The 9,887-nt window shown below is 44.8% G+C and overlaps 1 pseudogene across 1 annotated transcript; it reads left to right on the top strand.

Annotated features, from left to right (window-relative positions):
• The first annotated feature begins 526 nt into the window (after positions 1-526).
• On the top strand, positions 527-1,823 carry LOC310785679 (putative nuclease HARBI1; annotated as a pseudogene). The gene is made up of 2 exons: positions 527-1,398; positions 1,659-1,823. The product of its transcript is annotated as a putative nuclease HARBI1 (transcript).
• The last annotated feature ends 8,064 nt before the right edge of the window (positions 1,824-9,887 follow it).

Below are 9,887 nucleotides of genomic sequence, written 5' to 3'. Positions count from 1 at the left end.
CAGCAACTCGTTTGTCACAGACCCGCTGCAGAGCCAAGGAGGGCGGAGGAGAACGCCCACGGAGGGAGGAGTTGGAAGCAGAGGGGGGTTTCCTGCTGTTATGGAGGAAATTACTGTTCAAAACTATTGTTTAGATGTCTGACGTCTTACTGATGCCAAAAATTAATGGTTAAAGTGACTGTTCTATCGAATTTCACAAAAAGCCGTTTATCTCAGAATAATTTTTCTGACGCTGAAACCATGCTGTATTCAACTGCTAATGCTTACATAACTACTAACTCTACAAACTAACTCTTTTAGACAGAGAAAGCACACATTCTATTAGTTCTTTTGAGATATTGTGTGTTCACAAAATCTTAGCAGAAAAGAATCCTCTTGTCTTGAAAAGATGAGCCAGAATCCTCAAAAAAACCCTCTGGCAGAACCTACCTACAGTAAAAAAAAAACGGCTGGCAGTGAATGTGTTAAATGAATCCTCTAAAGCGGCAGGTTTAATTTCTGCTTAGTACTGTTTGTGAAAGGGAGCATGGACTATTTCGACTATTTGGAATATCAAAATGAAGACCAATATGCACGACAGGGGCCAGCCAGATGAGTACTTGTGGATAGGAGTAATCCATTGAATCACTTTGATGAAATAACTTTCCGAGACCGTTTTCGTATGTACAAAGAAAATGCATTAGAGATAATTTCTTTGCTTGAGCCTAGACTTTCCTCTCAGTCTCAAAGAGGAAGGCCTGTACCCAGTTCTCTCCAAGTTCTGATCACTTTGAGGTTCTTGGCATCTGGAATCTTTCATCGTGAAACTGGTCATTTGTGTAGTGCCAGTGAAGCAACTGTGTGTAGAATAGTTCACAAAGTCTGCAGTGCCATTTGTGAACTCGGGAGTCTCTACATCAAGTTCCCTGATGCTGTTGGGCAAGCCAACTATAAAGTGCAATCCTATGAATATGGGCACTTCCCAGGAGTGTTTGGCTGTATAGATGGATGTCATGTTCCCATTAAGTGTCCTTAATCAACTCCTGATGCTGAGGAGTACAGGAACCGTAATAACTGGTTTCCTATCAATGTTCAGGGTGTATGCACTCCTAATTTAGAGTTGTCAAACATTGTTGCCCGTTGGAAAGGTGCAACTCACGATTCAAGGATTTTCCTCAACTCTTCATTGTGTGCTCAGTTTCAGAGAGGACAACATAGTGGACTACTACTTGGGTGATGGTGGATATGGTCAGAGTACCTATTTATTCACGCCATACCTACATCCCACAACAGCTGAGCAGCAAAGATACAACAGAGCTCATATTCGCACTACAGGGATGGTCGAGCGTATGTTTGGAGTATGGAAAATTCCAGTGTTTACGCAATACACTTCGTTTCAAGCCAAGAAGATGCTGCGAGGTGATCATTGCGGGAGCATACCTATGTTCCCCGGGTCCTATGTTCCCCGTTTTTCACTAACCTCTCCCAGGCCCCACGCCAAACCTAACCTCCCCCCATGCCTAAACCTAACCTCCCCCAGACCCTAACCCAAAACCTAACCTCTCCCACCCCCACGCCTAAACCTAAGGTCAGCATTGCGGCTTCTATGTTCCCCGGTCCCACAAAAACGGGGAACATAGGACCCGGGGAACATAGGACCCGGGGAACATAGGGATGACCCCATCATTGCTACAGCTGTGCGGCACAACTACCTGAGGCAGAATGACTGTCCTGATCCTCCAATGGAAGATCAGGATCATGCAGATGTGCCCATGGCAGTGGCAGGCAATGACCAACGAGGACTTGCACACAGAGCTGCTTTCACATTTCAGCACTTCAGCTAGACGAGATGCATTCAACTATGGAATGTATGCATTGGCTTATTTTTGCTTTAACTCATTCACCGCCAAAGACGTCTTTGACGTCTTATCAGAAATAGCCATCCACGCCAAAGACGTGTTTGACGTGTTTTTGTTTTTATGAGTGCAGCGCGTAGTTGAAACACTTACCCAGCCTCTGACATGTCATCTGGTCCCTATCCTCAAAGGGTAGCCGACAGCACGTTATCAAACACATACCGCAGCTGTTGTTTGAAACGAGGAAGAAGGAGGAAAAGAGGAAAAACAGAGAAACGCGCTTCCTTGTACAGAGGAAAAAACACCATTGAAACGCCTCTCGGCGCGCTGCACTGCTGCCTTGCTGCAGGGCGAACCTGGATTGCCTAGTCAAACCCATGACGAACATGATCGATCCGGTTCCAGCAGCGCCTGGTCCCAAAGCCAAGCCGCGGACCCGTTCCTGTGTCGTGTGACTCGTGTCGCAGCATTCGTCCCACTCCCAGCCCGAACGAGAGGAGGAAAACGAGCAGCAGAGGAGGCAAAACGCTGATGGGGAAGGAGGTGCGATCTAGCTGCAGGCAGCTGTGGACAGAACTCTCTCTCTCTGTGTGTGTGTGTGTGTGTGTGTGTGTCTGTCTGTCTGTCTGTGTGTCTGTCTGTACACTCACTCACACTGAGCAAACTGTATTGTTGAATGTAAAAAAAGCACTTCATATATATATATATATATATATATATTTTTTTTTTGTCATTTGTGTCATAATGAATAATATTTACATGTCTGATGTCAATACAGTTCAAAATAAAAGAATTGAGAGCGAGTTCTGCATGATATTGTGTGCTGTACATAAATGCCATTTTCTGCAATTTCTTTTCTCAGAGAGACATTTTGGGTAAAAACAGGGTGTATATAAATGGCTATAAGTAGAGTACAGAACATGCTAAAAGCTCACTTTTTTTTTCCTGGTGAACCCAGAGACGTACATCTTCATTTTGAGGTATTGCAAATCACTCTGGTGCTAATAGATAATTTACTGTGGGTCTTGAAAGATGACCAACAATTATGAAAATCTTTGGCCTGTGCTAAATATTGGCAGTCCTAAACTGGCGGTGAATGAGTTAATAATGTTTGTTCTGTACAAAATGTAAATATTGTGCAGCAAAATTAAATTAGTGATTTCAACCAAAGCTGATTTGTTGAAAAGGAGGACTCCCGCACACTGACTACCACTTAAAGGCTTTTATTAATATAATTGCAACGTTTCGGTCAAACAACCTTCATCTGGCATAGCCTATGGTATGACAAACACTGGAACCTGTTTAAATAGGAACCAGGACAAGAACAATCATCCAATGGGAGCAAGGCAATTATGTCGTAGACCCATGGAGCAAATCAGTGCAAATCACACTGCAGGTGTCACACAATTACAATTACAGTATTGACAAGAGACATAGCCTATATTTTTCACAATTCCCAGTGAAAAAAGGTAAAAATAACATACAAAAATACAGCATAGGTACAATAGTACTGTAACAGCTATAAATGGTGCTGAAATACAGAAAAATATACGTAATCATAACCTATGTCATGTCAGAAGGGCTGCTTGCATAATTATAAGGGGGTGTGGTGAGACACGCCAATGCCACGCCAATTTCCTCTCTTTGAACCAAGGCTGAATGTAGTTTGTGGTGACTACAATACTCGCACTCACATGTCAAATGACTAAACATTTATTTTCACAATTGTTCACCATTTTATTTCATCACATTGTTCAGCATAGCTGGTATACACAGTTGTCTCATTACTTTCTTTCTTTGAGCAGCTCTCTCTTCCAACTTCATATCCAATTCCAACTGTAGAATTCTCATTTTCATTTCATGTTCTTCTTTCATATATTTCATTTTATGCTCATGAAATTCTCTGGCTAACTTTTCATGCATGGACATCCTTTTTGGTCTCTGCTGGGAGGTGGTGCATAGCAGATGTGGAGGGTACACACTCACTGTGCATTGACTCTTCCAACATGATCAGAATAGTTTCCTCTGGAAAAAGAACACTGTTCGAAACAAACTCATATGGTCCATAGAATGAAATATAAATAAAGATGGACAGTGGAATATATTTACCAAAGGAGGTAACTGATTTACTTTCTTTAGTATATTTACCATTTGTGCTCAGTTCTCCATCCCCTGTCCAAATGGCCATTGTCTGGTACACCATCCAGAGGTTGCTGGTCCTCTATTAATCCAGACAGCAAGTCACCCAATGCATCTGTCTTGTCTTTCCACCTGTAGTAAATTGCTCTCTTCTGTTGTAGAAGGAATCACTTGCGCTACAGCCCCTCCACAAGGGGAGATCGGTGCTCTCAGACGAGGACAGAATACTGGAAAGGTAGAGATGACTGGAGCACACGAAATCACTGGCAAACAAATTTAAATAAGGTACAAATGCTCTCTTCTGTTCTCTGCGTTCTTCTTTTTTTAAAACATTCTTCTTTTTTAAATCTATTTTAAGGTTCTTCCACAGAGTCTATGAAGGCAAATATCATTCAATATAAGTGATGTCACAAAAATATTAACCAATGTTAATGTGATCCATGGTTTCCCAAGGTCAAAGGTCGAATAGGTCCATTCAGAACAACAGCATAAAGCCAGTCATGTCATCTGAATCATCAGCTGCTGCCAAGGGGGCTCTGACCTGTGGGGAAAACAGGTGTAACATTAGATTTGGTTTCATTCCTGGAAATACTGATAATAATGAAGATATCTCACCTGCAGTTGCTGTACTGCTGTTGTGGTTATATTTTCATTAGCATTGAATTCACTGCAAATTGCAACCCAAGCACTCTTTTTCTTTTGCTCAGTAGCACCAGTATGGTTCTTACTTTCAATAACTGGATGGTTTGCCACAATTTGTTTTAGTAGAGTTTTCTCATACTCACTATAGTTTTTTGAGCGAGTTCTTTTTGCTTCTGCCATTGTTTGGACTCAAGATTCACTCCAGTAATGATGTTTTCAATTCTATTCCGGGTTTTGTTGAGCACCATTCGATCAACAGCCTTTGCTCCTACTTAACCTAATGAGGCTTGACCCAGGTGTTCTCATTTAGGCTTACTCCAGGACTCCATAGTCTCTGACTAACTAAGTCAGATTTAAGCCACATTCATGCAAGCCACTTAAATGTGCTAGTTTAACTAGTCCAAATTAGGCCTACTCCTGGCGGGGTCATCCCTATGTTCCCCGGGTCCTATGTTCCCCGTTTTTGTGGCGACCACCCGCAATGCCGACCTTAGGTTTAGGCGTGGGGGTGGGAGAGGTTAGGTTTTGGGTTAGGTTAGGTTTAGGCATGGGGGGAGGTTAGGTTTGGCGTGGGGGCTGGGAGAGGTTAGTGAAAAACGGGGAATATAGAACCCGGGGAACATAGAACCCGGGGAACATAGACATGATCCCCTCCTGGCTTAATCTAAACCTTGTCTGCGAAACCGCCCAATGTAAATGTCGCATTTTGGCACTCACATCCCATCGCGATCACATCCATAACACCAACATGTTATTTGATAGCCTATTGTAGCCTAGATTTATTTATTTTTATTCCATTGACATTATCCAACACGTTCTCACTCCGACCACGCAGCATATTGACGCTTTGTCCCGTCCCTTATGCGCCACTTGTTACTAACATGGTACCCTTGAGCGACCCATGAAACGACTTGGGCTTTCCGACTAAACTCAATGCAAACCCATAGAAGTCAACTTTGACGCTTATGGCAACTGCTCCCCCATCAGCCTAACTGCTCGCCCATTAGTCAACTGCTCACCATTAGCGTCTGGGGGGAGGTTAGGTTTAGGCGTGGGAGAGGTTAGGTTTAGGGTCTGGGGGAGGTTAGGTTTAGGCATGGGGTGGGAGAGGTTAGGGTTAGGGTTAGGGTCTGGGAGAGGTTAGGTTTAGGCATGGGGTGGGAGAGGTTAGGTTTAGGGTTAGGGTCTGGGAGAGGTTAGCTCCTCCAGACCCTAATGGGCGAGCAGTTGACTAATGGTGGAGCAGTTAGGCTAATAGGGGAGCAGTTGCCATAAGCGTCAAAGATGACTTCCATGGGTTTGCATTGAGTTTAGTCGGAAAGCCCAAGTCGTTTCATGTGTCGCTCAAGGGTACCATGTTAGTAACAAGCGACGCACAAGGGACAGGACAAAGCGTCAATATGCGACGCGCTCAGAGTGAGAACGGGTTGCATTATCATGCAGTTTTGAGGATAAAGCAGCATCTCCGTATAGGCTAAGTCCGAGAACACAGGAAAGGTACAATGGCAGCTATGAATGGTTTGTTTATCTTGCCTTTTATTGGGCCTATAGGATTTTATTTCATTTATTTATTTGAATCATATTTTATTTATAATATTTGTGCTTATTGTAGATCATAATTAGGCCTACAACTTTCACCTAATAATTTTCACTTTGATAGGCTATGGCGTATCAGCATGTGTTGTCTATTTATCTAATTTTAAGAATGGCTTTAAATCCGTTTCAGCAAATTAACTATTCATATAGAAAGAAAGAAATAACTACCGTAAATGACCATTAACAGCCCATGCATGACCACATGGATTTAAATAATGAATCACAGATGTTAAAATTCCAGTGTTGGCTGGTATGATTGTTCCAATGTTCTACTCGAGTCCAAGAATTGGTGCACTCAACTCAATAGCCTAATAAATACTTTAAGTGCCGGCCCAACAAAACATGAAAAAGTCCAATGGAAATGGCAGCACTCAAAGGTTAAGTTTCAGGAGTATTTTAATCCGCACAGCAGCAGTACATACAGACCGTTTCAGCCTGAGGAAAGCCACAGGCTGAAACGCGTCCAGCATGGCAGTCACACCGACAAGTTGCAGCAAATTTAGGAGGCACTGGATGGACCACAAGGAGGACTGAAACAAGACACCTATCATATTTGGTCTATGTTCATGATTCCAAACGCCCGGCAAAGCCGGGTGGCACAAGGGAAGTTGATACAAGGTATCTTCAATGTTTAAATTCGATTCTTGATCCTCAATGCCTGGCATAATCGGGTGATTTAAGAGGAAATAAAAGAAAAAGGTTCTCAATAGTCATTTCCCAGACCCTGCAATGAAACCTCTATAAATATCATTACATTACATTACATTACATTACGTCATTTGGCAGACGCTTTTATCCAAAGCGACTTACAATAACACATTTTTTTGTCAGCAATAGAACAATCAACTATGGAGCACAGTCTATGACAACTACAACTTCTGAAGGAACAGTGGTACAAGTTTAGGTTAGTGGTACAAGGCTGGTTAGTTTTTTTTTTTTTTTTTTTTTTAAATAAGGAAAGAGAGAGACGAAGTTAGATCAAGAAGGGCCCAGATGGAGCCTGAAAAGGTGTGTCTTTAGTCTTTTCCGAAAGATCGGCAGTGATTCAGCAGTCCTGACCGAAGGTGGAAGCTCGTTCCACCATTGAGGTGCCAGGGACGAGAAGAGTCGAGATCGAGATGAGCGACTTTTGAGCCCCCGTAGCGAAGGAGGGGCGAGGCGACCTGCACTGGTGGAGGAGCGAAGGGAGCGGTGAGAGGTTTGGAACCTGACCATGGATTGCAGGTACCAGGGAGCTGACTGGTGTACTGCCCTGTAGGCCAGTACCAGTGTCTTGAATTTGATGCGGGCCGAGATGGGAAGCCAGTGGAGCTCCTGGAAGAGGGGAGTGACGTGAGAGAATTTGGGTTGGTTGAATATCAGACGGGCTGCAGCGTTCTGAATGAGCTGAAGTGGTCGGATGTCGGTGGCAGGTAGGCCGGCCAGGAGCACGTTGCAGTAGTCCAGGCGGGAGGAGACAAGAGACTGGACCAGGAGTTGAGTCGCTTCTCTTGTGAGAAAGGGACGGATTTTGCGGATGTTGTAGAGAGAGAAGCTACAGGAGCGCGCTGTAGCAGCTATGTTGGCAGAGCAAGACAGCTGGTTGTGAAGGATCACCCCAAGGTTCTTAGCTGTTTGGGAGGGAAGTACAGTGGTGTTGTCAATGGAGATGGAGAGATCTGCGAGAGGGCAGTCTTTTCCTGGGAGGAAGAGTAGCTCGGTCTTACCAAGGTTGAGCTTGAGGTGGTGGGCAGACATCCAGTCGCCAATGTCTTTGAGGCATGCAGAGATGCAAGCCTCGATTTGAGTGTCAGAGGGGGGGAAGGAAAGGAAAAGCTGGGTGTCATCAGCATAGCAGTGATAAGAAAAGCCATGAGAAGAGATCACATAGGCAAGAGATCTGATATAGAGAAGGAAAAGTAAGGGGCCCAGGACTGAGCCCTGGGGGACACCGGTGGTAAGAGGACAGGATCTGGAGAGGGACCCTCTCCATGAGACCTGGTATGAGCGGTTCGAGAGGTAGGAATGCAGAGCCTGAAATGCCGAGGTCAGACAGAGTGGAAAGAAGGATTTGGTGGTTGACTGTATCGAAGGCAGCAGACAGGTCAAGGAGGACAAGAACAGAAGATAGGGATGAGGCCTTAGCAGTGTGAAGGGCCTCTGTGACAGCAAGAAGAGCTGTCTCAGTGGAGTGAGAGGCCTTGAAACCGGACTGCAGAGGGTCCAGGAGGTCATTTTGGGAGAGATAGAGAGAAAGTTGTTCGGACGCTGCTCGTTCGAGGGTTTTGGAGAGGAATGAGAGAAGAGAGACAGGTCTGTAGTTGTGAATAGCAGTAGGGTCAAGGGAGGGTTTCTTAAGCAGAGGCTTGACTCTTGCAGTCTTTAGAGCAGGTGGGACAAGACCAGAGGACAGAGAGGAGTTAATGAAGGTAGTGAGGAAGGGAGATATGTTAGGTGAGATGGTTTGGAGGAGAGAGGAAGGGATAGGATCGAGGGCGCAGTAAGTGGCTCGGTTTGAGCTGATGAGTTTAAGCACTTCATCAGGAGAGAGAGGAGAGAAGGAAGGAAATCCAGGGACAGGGGGCCGAGGAGCAGGATTGGAGTCGGGAGTGTTAGTGAGGGTGGCTGGAGGATGGAAGGAGGAGCTGATGTCATCCACCTTTTTAATAAAGAAGGTTACAAAATCATCAGCAGAGAGGGAGGAGGGAGGGGGAGGGGAGGGAGGGTTGAGGAGCGTGGAGAAGGTGGCGAACAGTTTACTGGGATTGGATGCAGAGGACTGGATTTCAGAGATGAAGAAGGACGTTTTTGCTTTAGAGACAGCATCAGTGAAGTTTGAGTGGATAAGGTGGTAGGAAGAGAGATCTTCCTACCGATCATCATGAAACTCAGAAAGCCAACCCCCTCCTCAAAGGAAGCACTCCCACACATTAAATACCAAAAAATAACAATTTAATTTTTGGTAGCCGATAAAAGATCGGACAAAACATCTCCTATAAGGAGCACACAAGAAGACAACAAAGTATAGTAACACCAACTCTAAATGAAATAAAAAGATAAGAAAGTGTCTTATTCCTCTTTAGGAAAGAGCCGGTCAAAGTCAATAGCTCTTTGTTCTCCTCCCTGAGAAAGGGGAGGTACCCGAGGAGTACCTATGATGCAGCCACTTCAAAGCCACCTGTGTGGCTTCCGGCCATCTGCCCTGATCCGAAGTCTGGATTGATTTTGGGAGAGACTGTTGTCTTTTTTCATGCATCCAGGATGTTGGACCGACTAGGCACCCTTCTGGTCAAAATAAGGTCCCTCTCGGTCTTAATGTACTTGAAAATCAGTCTGCATAATGTTCCAAAGGGGCCATGGCCCTCCGTGGGTTTTATGAGTAGCCATCCTTGCCAGAGAAGGGGGCAGGCACCTCCAGCATGGCAGTCACACCGACAAGCCTCAGCTCTTTAGGAGGCACTGGATGGACCGGCAGCACATTAATGTGAAACACCTCCATCATGGCAGTCACACCGACAAGCTTCAGCTTAGTAGGAGGCACTGGATGGACCTGCAGCACATTAATGACTCATTTATACTCCATCCACAGATAAAGTATTTACTTTGGGAGGGAGAGGAAGAATACTGCTGGAGGGCCACGTCCTCGCCATCCTGATGTTGAAGGCTCTAAAGAAGGATAATGTTTATATTAAAACA

This window comes from Poromitra crassiceps (genome assembly GCF_964638095.1).
Source record: "Poromitra crassiceps genome assembly, chromosome: 11".
Taxonomy (NCBI): Eukaryota; Metazoa; Chordata; class Actinopteri; order Beryciformes; family Melamphaidae; genus Poromitra; species Poromitra crassiceps.
Note: the sequence above shows the minus strand (reverse complement) of the source record. Positions and strands in the feature narration are given on the sequence as shown.